The sequence below is a fragment of the Squalius cephalus genome (genome assembly GCF_949319135.1).
Source record: "Squalius cephalus genome assembly, chromosome: 5".
NCBI lineage: Eukaryota > Metazoa > Chordata > Actinopteri > Cypriniformes > Leuciscidae > Squalius > Squalius cephalus.
The window spans coordinates 28,905,816-28,924,170 of NC_137126.1; positions in this window are offsets into that span (position 1 = coordinate 28,905,816).

Sequence of the window (18,355 nt, forward strand, 5' to 3'; positions counted from 1 at the left end):
ATGAGGGAACGAGTATTGCGTAAGGCTAGCTTACGCTATTGGGAAAACTCCATTTCTCGAGAATATTGAAGCCAAATCTTTAAAGCGCAGTGCAGCTGCACAGCATACATAAATGAACAGGGAGTATGGTCATTGGCTGTGCTGCGGCAACTGCACAAACCTATGGCGAGGCGGCTCAGACGCGCGAACCAATCAGGACACTTCACGCCCTAGCACGTCAGAGCCCGCCAGAATGGGCGTGGCCAAAGGCTATAAAGCACCCATTCCCCGCCAAGGAACTCATGAAATAAGCATCTTTCAGATCCACTGAGAAAAACCAATGCTATGTCATAAATGGCAGTATTGTTGGTCACAGTAACTCCACCCCCAGCCCCTGACGCAAGCAGTTCTTACTCCTAGAGCAGCAATGTTTTGGTGCTACTTACGAACCACTTTTCCTGGTTCAAAGCTGATGCTTTGGGTGTCGAAAGACAAAGAACTGATTTGAAACTAGGCTCTGGCTCTGAACCAGCACTCAAACTGCCTTGAGAAAAGGGGTAATGGACATGCCCTGACCTCTCCGTAAGGCAACCGACTTTGCCCTCCAGGCGACGAAAGTTGCTGCACAAACAATCGGTCAGGCAATGTCCACACTTGTGGTCCAGGAGCACCATCTCTGGCTAAACTTGGTAGACATGAGGGAGACCAAAATGTATCAGTTCGTGTACTACCCCATTTCCCAGGCTGGCCTCTTCGGCAACGCGGTAGAGAACTTTGCCCAGCAGTTCTCTGCTAACCAGAAGCAGATGGAGGCGACTCAGCACATCCTGCCCCGGCGGTCACAGCTCCTCCGCCACTCCCGCTAGGCCTGCGCAGCAGCCTTCACCTAGGCCTCAGCGTGGAGCCGGCCGCAGGAGAGCCGCCCAGCCCGTCCCAGCCACTGCCAAACCAGGTGGCAAACGTAAGTACAAGTGGCCCTGACACGGGTGACCCAGGGATGGAAGAAGCAGGTCTTCCGGAGATGATGAGCGCATCACTCCCTCCCCCGGAGGAGGGCCGGGTGGAGACTCTTCAGTTTGTTTCTGCTGTGTTCCGCCACTGGCTCCCCAGACAAATTTTCAATAAAAGAGCAATTTCCTCTGTTCTTGAGTCCCAAGAGGGCGAAGTTGGCGGTGTAGCTATGCCTTGCCAGCCTGATATGGTTCGAGAACGCAATGCCTTCTAACATGTATCCTGCCATTCGGTGGAGTCAGGTAAGTGTTGCACTGCACACTCAGACCCCACCTCAGGCCGCTATGTCGTCCAAGTTGGGTCCCTGCGTCCACCGAAGTTCAGGGGCGTCCAATTCACCTCTGAATTGAAAGAGGGCGCCCCTGTCTTGAGAGCGGATATCGCAGTCCTACTGGCAAAGGACGTGATAGAGCCAGTCCCTCCAGCCGATATGAAGACCGGCTTCTACAGCCCTACTTCACTGTACCCAGGCGGTGGGTTACGGACGATCTTGGACCTGCGAGTTTTGAACCGGGCCTTGCCCAGGCTTCCGTTCAAGATGTTGACGCAGAAATGCATTTTCGGATGTATCCGTCCCCTAGATTGGTTTGCAGCGATTAACCTGAAGGACGTGCACTTTCATGTCTTGATACTTCCTCGACACAGACCATTCCTGTACTCTGAAAATGCTGATTTGGAAATGCTTCGGAGCCGTACAGGTAGACCTGTTTGCCTCTCCAGACATGTCCCACTGCCAGTTGTTTTACTCCCTCCTCACCAAGAGGCCCCTCGGAACGGATGCACTGTTATACAGCTGGCCTCGGGGGCCTATGCAAGTATGCGTTTCCCCCAGTGAGCCCTCTTTCTTTTGAGACACTGTGCAAAGTCAGGGAGGACGAGGAGCAGGTCTTGCTAGTTGCCACATATTGGCCCAATCAGACCTGGTTCCCAGAACTTACGCTCCTCGCGACAGCCCCTCCCTGGCCCATTCCTCTGAGGAATGGAGGAAACAATGTCTGACATCCTGCTTTCTGTGCGCGTGCTTCAGGTGTGTGTGTGCTCAGAAAACCATTTATCAGAAGTTTAGACTGATATGGCTTTAAAACGCATGCAGATAATAAACTTTCATGATGATGAAGAGCTGCAATGTCACGTGAGTGTGATTGGGATAGAGATGATCATTGATAATCACAAACCAAAGTTTTTGGCACAGTATCCAAGGAACGAGCTGTACAGTCTCTGCCTTCTTCTGGAATGTGTGGTGGGGAGCAGCAGCTCATTTGCATTTAAAGATACACGCACGAAAACAGCATGTTTTTTCTTCCACTCAAAAAAGGGCATTTACAGCATGGTATAGTTAATGTTCTGTGGTGTATTTTGAGCTGAAACTTCACATTCTGGGAACAACTGAGAAGTTCTATTACATCTTGTAAAAAGGGGCATGGAAAAGGAGTAAGGGGATGCTTAGCATTGAAGCCAATGGGGTTGTCGGTAAGAACAGGTCCAGTCTAGTCACTCAGTTATCAAAGTCTTTATTTTACATCCAAGCAGGTATTGTGTGTGTGTGTGTGTGTGTGTGTGTGTGTGTGTGTGTGTGTGTGTGTGTGTGTGTGTGTGTGTGTGTGTGTGTGTGTGTGTGTGTGTGTGTGTGTGTGTGTGTGTGTGTGTGTGTGTGTGTGTGGTTTCTACAAAAGAACAGAAGAATCCAGCATTTTAGTTTACAATAAACAATGCTAAATCAGATACATGGTAACTGCCAATGTTACATTGAATTCACAGGAAATAAAGTAATTTAAACAATACATGAGGCCATCTACTCATACTATAAGCTCATCAAATATACATCTAAATAACTAAAGAACATGCCTAAGCAGGAAATATAGCAAGCATAAAAATACACACATTTAGGCCAAACTTAAGAAATACAGAATAATATATAAGTATCAAACAAAGGCACTTGCATGGTCAATTACGCGCGCACACACAGGAAAAACAAAGAATGGAGGGAAAACTCAGTCCTCTGCACAGTAAATCCATGTGCAATAGAAGGAGGATGCTGTGGGCACAGCTAATAAAGCCTGATAGGGTCCTAATTGGCTTGAGATCAGGTGGGTGGAGCTAGAGGTTTAATAGGGAAATTAACAGGCTAAGAGGGGTGTGGCACATGTTTTGCACCCTGCAGCTTAGGGACACAAAAACTTTTCAACGGGCATAATAGGTCCCCTTTAATGTTAAGTTTGATTATACTTTATTGTTGCTTCATCTTCACAAAGCCAGAGCATGACATTGTAAACCTAATTTTAGAATGTTTACAGCTTCCATAAAATACCTTTTAACCTCATTTGGGAACATGTCAAAACTTTTGAACACCAAAGCATCTAAAACATAACATTCTTAATTTTTGTTATGATAAATTGTTTATGCTTTTGTATTTATGTTATGCTTTTGTATTTTTACTCCCTTGTGAGTTGGGCTGTATGTCCCCCTTGTTGCTGTAAATGTTTATTTCATGTCTTCATATTCTGGGGACACATGACAAGTTATATTACATCTTATAAAAAGAAAAATATAATAATGTAGTCATGTCTCAATGACAAACTTTGTCTTTGTCATTCTTAAAGTGTAACCCACTTTGTATTTTTATAATGTTGGAAGTATATGTCAATAAACAATGTTTACTCGTTCTCCATGTTACCTGGACCAAGAAATTTGCGGTTATTTCTCCTATTTCTCCTATCGCAATAGGTCTCTCCTATTGCGTAAGTAGCTTACGCTATGGGAAAACTCCTTTTCTCGAGAATATGAAGCCAAATTTTTTTTAACGCAGTGCAGCTGCACGAACCTATGACAGGGCGGCTCAGATGCGTGCTCCAATCAGGGCAATTCGCGCCCTGACACGTCAGAGCCCACCAGAAGATCCTCATTCATTGCGTCTGTCACATTACAAATGAACGAAAGAAAGGTAAAGTAATTATTTATGTTCCCTGTAAACGATTTTTGACTGCATTATAATGATTTCTTAATTCAGAATATGATCAAGATTGTGTAGGTGGATGTGTTCTGGGAATTTGCCAGTTAATAGTATAACATTTAAAGCCCCTTAAATGAACGAAATGACTCGAAAAAAGATTTGTTCATTTTGATGAACGAGATCGAACAAGAGAGTCAGTAGACACTGGTGGCTGGTGTTGCCAGATTGGGTGTTTTTTTCCGCTACATATTAAGGCCGGTTTACGGTGTGTTTTAGCCGGGTTTTCGTCTGGAAGTCTCTATAGAAATCTGCCACTCTATCGAACGAAGTTAAACTGAGAGAGTGTGCCGTTCACAGACACCAGAATGAACGAGTTCACAGTAACGTTCACCACGCATCCTCTGCGCTTCCTGTCTGGGCCGTTACCATGCAGAAGCTGCACTCGCTAAGGGCGGCTGCCCTGAGTGTGACGAGTTGGATCTCCCCACCCTGCGGGCTCGACTGGCTGATTTTGGATATGACGACCCCGCTTCCCGCTCTCTCTCCCTTTGTTTGAGCCGCACAAACTGCGCCGTTCACAAGGGATGTCAGAGCGGATGGTCACGAGCAATGTTCAGTGCCCGGGGCTAGCTTTCTTTACGTTCGTGTGCATCACTCACCAGTGAAAGGAGGAAAGAGAGTGTTTTAGTCCCGCCGAGGCCGGACCAACCTCCATTTCTCACACATTTCTCAGTCCCCTCTTAGTTCAGGCGGCTGGAAATATCTATATTGCAGCAAATGAGCCTGTTATAATACATGCACGCCTGCAAACAAACAAACGCCGACACAAAACAAAAATGAAAATTATGCTGCTCTCTTCTCTGAGCTCGCGGCCAGCTTTCTTACGTACAGAAAGTGAACCCGCCCCTCGCGCCCTCCCGTTCAAATGGCGGGGCTCGAGTATTTATGAGTGGTTTAAACATATGAGCCCACGCCGGCCCTGCCCTCCGCATGACTCACATGACTCTCCCTTATCTACTCACGCTAACTGAAAGTTTATATCATTTCCCCCTGTGGCGAAATCTAAGACTTTCGCATCAGAGACCCGTGTTCGAATCCCGGCTCTGGCGGCAGATAAAAATTATGCTGTGCTCTTCTCTGAGCTCGCGGCCAGCTTTCTTACATACAGAAAGCGAACCCGCCCCTCGCCCCCTCCCGTTCACATGGCAGTGCTCGAGTATTATGAGCGTTTAAACATATGAGCCCACGCCAGCCCTGCCCCCCCCGCGTGGCTCATTTTTCATCAAGAGACAGACTCATCCTCTTGTGCTTATCCACACCCCTTCTGAGTTCGAATTTCAGCTGCGCTGAATCTTTTCACCAAAGTAAACGAGCTCATGCCGGCCCCGCCCCCATGTGACTCACTCTCTTTGGCAGCGTCTGAAGACTGGGTTGGTTCGGGCTCAACTTTGACCCAGTCTCCCATGTAATCCCAGCATTATGCTCCCCTGCAAATATAAGCTGTTCCACATTCCCCAGTACTCTTCTCAGGTGGCTGGAAACATCGATGTTGCAGTCAGTGGGCCTGTTACAAAACCTGCTCACCTGCAAACAGATGCCGGTTTTACGGTGACGCAAATAAAGCACAAAAAGGAGCTCCTATTTGTCTGTGTCATATGTAGGTTACGTGCCCACTACAAAGTACGCACTCCTACACACAAGCACTGTTCCCACAGTTTCAAACTTTTCCTCAGCTCACGCTGGAAGTTTATTAAACGTTCTGTCTGTGTCACTTGTAGCTCACATACCCACGACTATGTACGCACCCCTACACACAAGCACTGTTACCACAGTCTCAAATATTTCCCCAGCTCAGGCTGGAAGTCACATAAATGTAGCGCGCGTGCCTGCTCTCATGTACGCACCCCTGCACATAAGCACTGTCCCCACAGTCACAAATGTCTCCCCGGCTCACGCGGGAAGTTTAATAAAAGTAGTGAGTGTGCCTGCTTTACAACACGCACCCCTACACACAAACACTGTCAACTCGACACTCACTCTCCCCCCAACCAGCGCGGGAGAGATATTAAACGTAGATCCTGTGCCCACTCTTCAGTGCGCACAGCTACACATAAAAACTGTCCCCGCATCAGTTTTCTCTCTAACACATGCTGGGAATGTGAATATGAGTGCACCCGCTGTGCAGCGCGCGCCTCCGCTCATGAGCGCTGTACACACGGCATCTATAACTCAAAATGGCCTGACGGCCGGGTCCCTATCTCACAGCGACCTGTCCCCAGCTTTTATTCAACCCCTGGCAATACGAGCCGGAGCCTGGGAGGCTATCCCCAGCATATCAAAATAGGTGTTGAACATAATAAAACACGGCTACTCGCTACAGTTTGCTCGTAGACCGCCGCGATTTTCAGCCGTGGTCGAGACGAGAGTGAGAAAAGATGTTTCACATGTTCTCCACACCGAGGTGCTCAAACTGTTAGAGAAGGGTGCTATCGAAGCAGTTTCCCCCTCACAGAGCGAGTCGCGTTTGTACAGCCGCTTTTTCCTCGTCCCGAAAAAGGATGGCGGTCTCTGACCCATCCTAGATCTCAGACGCTTGAACAAAGCGCTGGCGAAGCGCCCGTTCAGAATGCTGACAACCAAACATATCCTCGCGCAAATTCGCCCAGGAGATTGGTTTTTCTCAGTGGATCTGAAAGACGCCTATTTTCATATCCAAATATCGCCTCATCACAGGCAGTTTCTGAGATTCGCTTTCGAGGGACAAGCATACCAATACATGGTTCTGCCGTTTGGCCTATCGTTGGCCCCCCGTACATTCACGAAATGTATGGATGCAGCACTCTCCCCCCTGGGACAGCAGGGAGTGTGTATACTAAACTACCTCGACGATTGGCTGGTTATAGCACAATCAGAGGCACAGCTAATAACGCACAGATCTTGGATCATCAGCCATCTAGAATGCCTGGGTCTAAGGATCAAGAGCACACTATCCCCCAGACAGAACATTTCCTTTCTGGGTATAGTAATAGACTCTATACATATGAAAGCGCGCCTCTCTGCGGAGCGCGCGCTCTCTGTTCGGTGCCTTGCGGCATCTTTCAGAGCAGGCGCCCGTGCCCCCCTCAAAAGATTCCAGAGGATGTTGGGTCTTATGGCCTCGGCATCAGCAGTGCTCCAGCTCGGATTACTGCAAATGCGCCCTCTCCAACGCTGGCTAAACAGCCGTGTCCCAGCTCACACGTGGCGCTCCGGCCACTTACTGATCAAGGCGAGTCGCGGCTGCATCAAAGCCCTGACTCCCTGGAAAGCTGTCAACTGGTACCAGTCGGGCGTGAGTTTAGGTGTGATTTCGAGGAGAAAAGTGGTCACGACAGATGCCTCCAACCTAGGTTGGGGAGCCCTCTACGAGGGCAGGCCTGTCTCTGGCCTTTGGTCGAGTCCAGAGAAGCGCCTACACATAAACTGTCTGGAGATGAGAGCGGTTGATCTAGCACTCAAAGCCTTACTCCCGTACCTGAAGGGCGACTACGTCCTAGTCCGAACGGACAACATGACAGTGGTGGCTTACATAAACCGCCAAGGCGGCCTCAGGTCAAATACCTTGCACACCATGGCCAGGAGTCTAATTCTGTGGGCTCAGCATAACCTGCGCTCCCTGAGAGTGGCGCACGTACCATTCTGAACCAGGGTGCAGATATGCTATCAAGAGGCAAAGTTTCCCCGGGGGAATGGTCTCTCCACCCTCAGACAGTTCAGCTAATATGGAGCACCTTCGGCGAGCCAGAGGTCGACCTCTTCGCCTCCGAAGACAACGCTCGTTGCCGATTATTTTATTCAAAGAACACAGACGCGCTCGCCCATGAATGGCCGAACCGCCCGTTGTACGCTTTTCCCCCCGGTCGCGATGCTACCTCAGGTCATCAAACGGATCAGGGAAAGCAAATGTGCAGTGCTTCTTATAGCCCCCCTCTGGAGGAACCGGCTATGGTTCTCCGAGCTGGCACAACTGCTGAAAGTAGCCCCGTGGCTGATCCCGCTGAGGAAAGATCTCCTCATGCAGGTGAACAGAGAAATCTGGCATCCCCGTCCCGACTTCATGTATGGCCACTCAATGGGTACCCAGGGACCTCCCAGATAAGGTGGCGAAAACCATTGCTGAAGCTAGAGTGCCCTCAACCAGATGCCTCTACGCTCAGAAATGGAGAGTGTTCTCTAGCTGGTGCGCCGCTACAAACCTGAACCCACGCTCGTGCGAGATACAGAGTGTACTCGCCTTTTTACAAGAGCTTCTCGACGCGGGTCGCACCCCCTCCATGCTTCAAGCATATCTGGCGGCCATAGCAGCATTTCACGCTCTTGTGGCCGGGCAATCACTAGGGAGAAACGACCTAGTCATCCGCTTCCTTAAAGGGGCAAGGAGGCTAAACCCTCCGCGTCCCCCCTCTGTGCCTATCTGGGACCTCTCCACGGTCCTGGAAGCACTGAAGGGCGCCCCGTTTGAGCCACTTCAGTCTGCCGACCTGAAGCACCTCTCGTTCAAAACCGCTCTTTTACTGGCGCTCGCCTCAGTTAAAAGAGTGGGCGATCTGCACGTGCTGTCTTCGAGTGCGTCCTGTCTCGAGTTTGGACCTAACGACTGCAGAGCTGTCCTTAGGCCGAGGCATGGGTATATTCCTAAAGTGCTCTCCAGTGTTGTAGTCGAGTCACCAACTGTCGAGTCCGAGGCAAGTCTCGAGTCCCCAGTGTTCGAGTCCGAGTCCGAGTCCGAGTCCAAGTCCGAGTCACCAAAGAAGAGTCCGAGTCGAGTCCGAGTCGAGTCACCATTACCTGAGTTCGAGTCCGAGTCGAGTCTGGAGTCCCCAGTGTTCGAGTCCGAGTCGAGTCATCAAGGTTGAGTCTGTGTTATATTTCAAGACTGCCTACATTTCTCCACTCTGGCACCTTTAAAGAGCTGATATAATTGTAAAAGAGGGTCTACATTAAACAAAAATGACACCGTGTTAACAAATAAAACTTTTGATTTCAATAATGTAGGCTATTAGTAGCCTAAATGTTGTTATTAGTTTATTAATAGTAAATGTTAACTAAGGTAGTTAACTAGAGTTTAATAAATGGAACATATTGTAAAGTGTTACAGATTTGTTATACACCGATTCAAACGTCTCGTGAATTCATTGTTGGACAGATGGACAGTTGTTTCAACCATTCCATTAAAGTGAGTCGGTTCAAATGAGTCATTAGTTCGCGAATCGGACGTATCATTAATGGACGTGTAGCCTATGGCACGCATTGTGTGATTATCTGGGCAGTTTAGGACATCGCACAAGATTTGTGTCAACACAGAAAACATTTCATCACTGGATAGGTTTTTTCGTTTATTGAAATTGTTGTTTATGTCAGCTGAATGTGCGGAACGCTTTTCAGAGAAGATAAGGCAAAAGTTTTTTTTAGAACAATTCACACCCCGCGGACGCGGTAATTCAGGAGAAAAAAATCTCCGAATGCTCCACGTGAAACCTTATTCTTTCGACCTTTTACTATCGTGTCAATTGATTTTGATTAATATGCGCGAGGGAGAGGGAGCAAGACAGCGCTCGTGTTGTTTAAAGATGCGAGTGCGCGTGCGGCCGGGGCTTTCTCTCTGCTCGTTCATGCGGGGAAAAAAGAGATCCCGGCCAGTCTTGGAGCCCGAAACAGGAAAAGTGTAACATCTTAAATCAAAATTGTATAACCTATTTGGTCAGAAACTTCATCCAACGTCATTCATTTGATTAATGCTCAAGTCCGATTTTATATATCCTCGAGTCCGAGTCCAAGCACAAGTCATCAGTCCGCGAGTCCAAGTCAAGTCACGATCGAGTCCAGAGAATAGAGTCTCGAGTCGGACTCGAGTCCAATTATTGTAAGGGTACTGTATTATCGCTGAAAATTGTATCTTACTTTGTATACTCTTTAAACAGCATTATGGCAAAAATGGAATACAATGGCAATAGCTTTCTTACCTGTTCATGACAGTGTTTTGTTTCATGCAGAACAGCAAACTGTTTATTTCAGTTTTTCCTCCTCCATTTGGCCTAAACACTGGGCCTGTCAAAATACCTACACTTGCGATTCCACTACAATTCCAAAACAGCGCCGATAGGAGTGTAAAGTTCTGCGCGTAATCTACTGGCGACGCGCAAATTAAAAAACACAGACGCAGTCAGATCATTTCCATAATGACCAACGCAAATCTACCAGGTAGCGTCTGGTTTAAGACATGCTTTTTTTGGGCGGTAAATAATGGCGCAAACACCAGTACATTGACGAGCGCAAACCTTAGTAAATCACCTTGCGTGATTAATTTAAATACTCTCCTCCCATAAATTTTGCACCTGAAAGGGAAACTCCTACAAATGTATATGCAATAAGGTCAGCCGCAAAAATAACTATGTCCATGCCTTTTCAGCGCTAATTTTTCACTGCATGTCTTTATTAAATCCTGACAGTCGTTTTTTAATGCCAAAAGAGATGTTTTTACTTTTACTATAGTAACTTTTTAATGTTGTGTTAGCTGACGCCATTGTCTTGTTGTATTGTGTTAGTTTAGCAAAATCATCTGCTGAAGTCTATTTCATATTTAGATATTTATACATGAATCTAACTACGGTTGCTGATGCTCCGCTGATGGCCGCTAATGAGGCATGTATATATATATATATATATATATATATATATATATACACTTATATAGTTATATATAGTAACTATATATATATATATATATATATAGTAACTATATATATATATATATATATATATATATATATATATATATATATATATATATATATATAGTTAGAATACCATTTAGGCCCTAATTGTCAGGGAAACGCACACTGGACAGACCAGTTTAAAAAATAATCCAAACTCTTTTTTCCATAAACTGAAAGAACAAATAAGTAATAATGCAGGCAGCAGAAAGAAGAAGATGAATGATGGAATGGTGAGTAGTCACACGCACACATTAGAAGACACTGATGGATCATAAATTAACTTATCCTTTTTCTCTTTGTAGAACGATCGCACAGAGACTGGAGATGAACAAGGAACTGGAGACCGGGAACAGAAATGAGGAGAGGAACAAGGAAGGTAAGTATGCTTTCAGGTAAGAGATAAACCAACAGGATTCTGTCCGAGCTCTAGATGATACTAGAATGGACTCGGAGATCCCGGACTCGGAGATCCCGGACTCAGAGATTTGGAGATTCCGGACTCTGAGAATCAGAGATTTCAGACTCGGAGAATGAGAGATTCCGGACTCGGAGATTCCAGACTTGGAATTCCGAGACTCTGAGATTCCGGACTCTGAGATTTGGAGATTCCGGACTCGGGAGGAACGGACTCTGAGTTTCCGGACTCAGAGATTTTGAGATTCCGGACTCGGGAGGAATGGACTCGGAGATTCCAGACTCGGGAGGAACGGACTCGGAGATTCCAGACTCGGAGATTCAGAGATTCCAGACTCTGAGATTCTGAGATTCCGGACTCAGAGATTCCGGACTCAGGAGGAACGTACTCAGAGATTCTGGACTCAGGTATTCTGGACTCGGAGATTCCGGACACTGAGATTCGGAGATTCCAGACTCAGAGATTCCGGACTCGGGAGGAACGTACTCAGAGATTTATGACACAGAGATTCCAGACTCAGAGATTCGGAGATTCCAGACTCGGGAGGAACAGAATCTGAGATTCCAGACACGGGAGGAACAGGCTCGGAGATTCCGGACTCAGAGATTTGGAGATTCTGGACTCAGAGATTCGGAGACTCCAGACTTGGAGATTCTTAGATTCTGGACTCTGAGATTCTGAGATTCCAGACTTGGGAGGAAAGGACTTGTGGATTCCGGACCCAGAGATTCCGGATTCGGAGATCCGGATTCAGTTGTAGACAAACTGAAAGAACAATTGCAGGCAGCAGAAAGAAGATGATGAATGATGGAATGGTGAGTAGCCACACACACAAACTTTAGAAGTCACTGATGGATAATGAATAAACTTTCCTTTTTCTCTTTGTAGATTAATCACACGGAGACTGGAGACTGGAGATGAACAAGGAACTGGAGACCGGGAACAGGAACGAGGAAGGGAAGTATGCTTTCAGGTAAGAGATAAACCAACAGGATTCAGTCCGAGTTCTAGACAAGACTAGACAAGGTGCGTGTGTGGCAAGTTCTTTTAACTGGTGCTGAGGTGATGGGTGACAGCAGGTGGTGATTAATATTCAGGTGATGGTGATCTGTGTGACTGAGTGAGGGTGGAGCCTGGTGATTCCGTGCAGGTGAGCAGAAGGAGGGATGATGGGAAATGTAGTATTGGATGGTGACTGAGCTGGTGACCGTGACACTAATATGTAGCCTACACTTTTGGTACCAGTGTACCATGTATCTTTAAGTTACTAATATGCACTCTTTAGGTACAAAGGTGTACCTTTTGAAAGGGTGCCGCCCCAGTGACAGCTTATGTACCTTATTTCTGATAGTAGCTATGTGAAAAACAGCACACCAACAGAGTATGTCTGAATGCATAGTATTCGAAAAACAGTAGACGAAAAGTCTCTGGATGACCTACTTCTTCCGGCAAGATTCTGAAGTGTGCATATGATGGACACTTTACTAACCCATGAGGCCACAGGTGAGGATTTATGAATGGAGGTGAAGCGACGGAACTGACGCTGGTAGGTCACGTGACAGTAACAACATGGCGGCTGTAGTACATCTGAATTTCATTCATACTACCCATATTCTCACTATATAGAACATACTTTTTTAATGGTTGTAAAGTAAGTTTAAATTCAAATGTAGTACCTACTCAGAAATAAGGTGATTTCGGATGCACCGGTGGCCTTTGCACTTGTCTATTAGCTTATTTATTAGCTTGTCTACTTGTCTAGTTAAATTATGTATTTCCTGTATTTGGCCCAAGTGTTCAAGTGTGCCTGAAGACCAAGTGTGTGTAGAACTACTGTGTGTAGTATACAGTGATCTCAACATGACAGCCCCCATGAGGTCATGCAATACAGCATTTATTAGGCTACATATTTTACATGATTTTAAATGTTCTCAAAACTATTTTTTGTGCAAAATATTTTTACTGACAAATTTATGAATCCACTTTTAAAGAGATAAAGGTCATTTATTTTTCTACATGACATTACAGCTAATAAAGATAGGCTACATGTGCAAATAAAACACTTCAAAGAAACTTAAAAATAAAAAAGCATAGGCTAATTTCTTTAAATGATAATCTATAAAGCAAATTGAACCCTGCAGCTAAATCACACCTTAGCCTATCTCATTAAGGTAGGTACTGAAAGAAATATGTGTGTGAGCTTTGAATACTTTGAATACAAATTTCACAGATAAATTGTCTCTGATGATGTCTGTCTTGATTGTCTGGCTGTATAGTGACAGAGATTGAGTATTCCTAATTAAATGTGAGAGAACTGGATGTGAGCTATATGAACACTCAGAGTCAGAAGACTCAAAAAGTGAAGCTGCTATAGTCAGACTCAGGCCCATTCAATTACAACTGAAAAAACTCTGAAAACTGAAAAATGTATGTTGTGCAGTAAAAATTCTCCAGTCCCATGTGTTTGTTTGATTATACTTAGCATTTGTTTTCAGCCAGAAATGCACAATGGAAAAAGTTAAGGTACAGGGAGCAGCTCCTCTGTTGCTTAAGGAAAAAATAAACACAATATACAATGCAATAAAACACAATTCTGTCAATTTCTGCTTGTGAGTTGTGTTTATGTCTGAGGGAGAACGAGTAGCCTGAGAGAGAGAGGTAGGTGGGTGAGTGGGTGTGTGAGTGTGTGTGTTCGGACAGACGGGGAGAGGTTATGTGTTGTGTCTGTTTTTATGTCTATAATATTTATGTTCTAAATCTATTAATTATGTATCAGAGAAACAAAATGTGGCTGTACTTGATCATGGAGGTGAGATTACAGCTCTCTGAGGTGAGTACATAACACACCATCTGACTGCAAAAAGCATATTTGTACAGCAGACACCTGTCAATGAGATGAATGTGAATGCTAAATTTCTCCAGGTACTGGCTCTGAGTGGCTCACACACAAACTGTAACACACAATATTTTTGTTTTAATTTCTTAGTTCTTGTCTATAATTTCTTAGTTCTTGTCTTAGTTCTTGTCTCACTTTAAATCACTGCTCATACTCTGAACAATCCACCATGATACACTTCTAGACACAGACATTTTGAGCTCCCTTAGGCTTGTCTAAATGTTAAACCCATTAAAATGGAGGACTAAGAGTGAAAGTCATTACGTTTTACCTTTCCAATTTACACAAATCCAGCTTCAGTACTAATCACTGGAGTACAGCTAATCCTTTAATTGTGATCCTGTGATTTTCATTAAAATGGCCACTAGAGGGCATGTGGAGATCATAATTTTTACAGTCTCCACCCACAGGTGGTTCAGAGTTCAGACTTCAAGGACGCAGCTGGTAAATATTATACAACAATCTGATAAAATGTAATTAAATTAACTGCCACTGATTTTTCCCCTTTCAAATGAAAGCATAATAATCAGTTACTGAGCTTTTTCTGATCCCTGAATCAAATATTCAAAGATCCTTGGTGTTGTAGGACGGTCAGTGCAGTGGCTAAACAAGCAGCAAAAAAAAAAGAAATAATAAATAAAATAAATTACAAATAAAGGCAAACCTCCAGAAATGTCCATGGAAAATTCTCATTTAATATCCCCACAGCATGATGTTGCCACCACCATGCTTCACTGTATAGGGATGGTATTGGCCAGGTGATGAGCGGTGCCTGCTTCCTCCAGACATGACGCTTGCCATTCAGGCGAATGATGGCAAACTCCATGCGGGCTGTCATGTGCCTTTTACTGAGGAGTGGCTTCCGTCTGGCCGCTCTACCATACAGGCCTGATTGGTGGAGTGCTGCAGAGATGGTTGTTCTACTGGAAGGTTCTCCTCTCTCCACAGATAAACTCTGGAGCTCTGTCAGAGTGACCATCGGGTTCTTGGTCACTTCAATGACTAAGGCCCTTCTCCCCCGATCGCTCAGTTTGGCCAGCAGGAAGAGTCCTGTAGTACCAAACTTCTTCCTTTTACAGATGATGGAGGCCACTGTGCTCATTGGGACCTTCAATGCTGCAGAAAATATTCTGTGCCTTGATACAATCCTGTCTCGGAGATCTACAGACAATTCCTTAGACTTCACGGCTTGGTTTGGGACCTTATATAGACTGGTGTGTGCCTTTCCAAATCACAATCAATTAGTGTTAAATGAATTTAACACAGGTGGACTACAATCATGTTGTGGAAACATCTCAAGGCTTTGAATACTTATGTACTTGTGATTTTTTCGTTTTATATTTTTAATTCATTTGCATAGATTTCAAACAAACCTATGTCACGTTGTCATTATGGGATATTGTATGTAGAATTTTGAGCAAAATTATTTATTTAATCCATTTTGGAATACGCCTGTAACATAACAAAATGTGGAAAAAGTGAAGCTCTGTGAATACTTTCTGGATGCACTGTATATTTATAATAATGTAAGTATAAAAAATAAAAATTTTAATTTAAGAAACAAAACTTTGCTTATAAGCAATATACTGATATACTGTAGTGTATAGACCTACTAGCTCACAGAAAAACACATCTTTCCCTCAAACTCAAAGAATAACTTCTCGCCCTGTCAACACTCACACCGACCCCCATCAACATGCTTATATCTGCACTAACACCTACAATCCCCCACCAATTACACACACACATCACTCTCAGAATGAACTTGAGGACTTCCTTTAAACTTTAAAAAAAATCCCTTGGTATTCAGGAAGTTACTTATACTCACACACACCTCTCTACGACCTCAAACGTAGGCTATAGCCTAATCTTTGATTTTTCATGTCACACGCGGTGATAAATCTGCTTTCAATAGGCTACACAGAGACTACAGGACCCTTTAAGGACTAAATGGGATAGTTCACCCAAAAATGAAAATTCTGTCATTATTTACTCACCCTCAAAATTTTCCAATCCTGAATGAGTTTCTGTCTTCTGTTGAACACAAAAGAAGATAAATTTGAAGAATGTTTGTAACCAGACGGTTGATGGTATTTATTTATTTTTCTTGGTTACCAACATTCTTCAAAATATATCCTATTCTTTGTGTTCAACAGAAGAAAGAAACTCATACAGGTATGGAACAACTTGAGGGTGAGTAGATGAAGAAAAAATTTCCATTTTGGGGTGAACTATCCCTTTATTCTAACTCACTGCAATCTCCAGGATTGATAAGCTCTTGCAGTCTCCCACTCACCCGCTGTCTCCGTTGGCCGCTCTCTCGAGCCCATGAGGAGAGACGGGCTGGACTGATTCGGGCTCTCCAGTGAGATGTGCAGCAGAGCTCAGTGGAATATTTGAGTGTTAGATTGTCTTGAGGAGTCAGGTTTACTAGACAAATCATGGGCAGAAAATGAAATGCCAGACCACAGAAGCTGCTGCAGTCTGTTTAAAATGTATTCAAAGCTTATGTTAGTGTGTTGTCTTCCTTGCGGTTTGTAATTGGTTGCAGGATCTTCACAAGACACTATTGAAACTGATTAAAATGATCACATATTAACCTTTACCCACAAGCACACACGCACACCTATTGGACCCTCCTACAGAGAGATTATCCTGTTATATTCATGTTTCATGGCCCACTGTGTTAATGCTTGGAAAACATTTTAATACAGGCCCAGGCCCTATTGTTTATTAAGAGTATACGCACACTGATTCTTTTCTGTCTGTAAACCAAATTCAGAATTAACCACATTATCACTGTCAATAAGTCTGAAGGAAATTACTGAAGATCTGTTTAACAAAATATATAATCACTTGTTCATTACACTGTACAAACACAACTTTTATCTACTAACAATGTCCAACACATGCATCAAATTAGAATTTTTTTTTTGTTTTAAAAACTTAAAACATTTTAAACATTTTTATTTGAATAAAATGGCTGACTATTCTTTCTAAGACAAACTGCCATTTCATTTGTAATAAGTATCACAAATTAATATTTTCATAATTTGATAAAATTACAGCTTGACTGGACACAACCAAAATATTGCATAAATGACCTTGATTTCTCTTTATTTTCTTAACACATCGCATGAGATATTTTATCACAAGCACTAAAGTGAGTTCACTTTAAAATGAAAATTAGCCCATGATGAACTCACCCTCAAGCCATAGGTGTATATGACTTTCTTCTTTCAGATGAATACAATCGGAGGTATATTAATAAACACCCTGACGCTTCAGAGCTTTATAATGGCAGTGAATTACCACCATCAGTTTGAAGCTCAAAAAAGTGAATCCATCCATCATAATCAAATTCCACATGGCTCCGATGGGTTAATAAAGGCCTTCTGAAGCAAAACAATTAGTTTGAGTAAGAAAAATATAAATAACATGGCTGCGCTCTAATACAAAAACAAATTTCAGTATTGGGAAAAACGTCATATATGTTTTGTTTTCAACATTATTTTTGAATTAATTTGTTTACAATTTTAATAATCAACATTTTATCGAATTATATTTTGTTCGTTTCAGTTCCCCTTTAAAAACAGCAAACATGGCTGACCAAAGTGCTGAACAAAACATAAGATAAAGAGACAAGGGCGAACCACACATTCATGACAGAAGCTCACAATGAATTAAAAGCTAAGGAAAAAAGGTAGGTTTTAAGAGAAGATTTAAAGACAGTTAAAGACTGTGCCGATCTGATATAAACCAGAAGGCTGTTCCACAGCCTAGGGCCGGCAATGGCAATGGCAAAGGCTCTATCTCCTCTATCCTTTAAATGTGATCTGGGGACAGATAAAAGTCTCTTATCAGATTGTATGGACAGAGTAGCTCAGACAAATAGCTCAGTGCCATATTATTTAAGGATTTAAAAACAAAGAAGAATTTTAAACTCAATTCTAAAATGCACAGCTAGCCAATACAGCGATTTCAAAATTGGAGAAACGTGATCAAATTGACGTTTTCTTTTGAGGAATTTTGCAGCGGCATTTTGCACTAATTGGAGACGAGCGATGGAGTATTTGGACATGCCATAGACTTACAATAATCCAAACGAGATGATGTAAATCATCTTTAATCTTAGAGAGAAGACGTACCTGGAAAAAACAAGAACTAATCACCGTATTTATTTGTTTTTCAAATTTGAGGTTCTGATCCCAGAAAACAGTTCTTAATGCAGGATGAAGTGAAAGGAGCAAGGTAATCCAGGTCAGTGTTACTGCTCTTAAGGTTTTCATGGGGGCCAAAAGTGCCAATACAGGGCACGACGAGATGCCGACCCTATGCCAGGTTTAGAG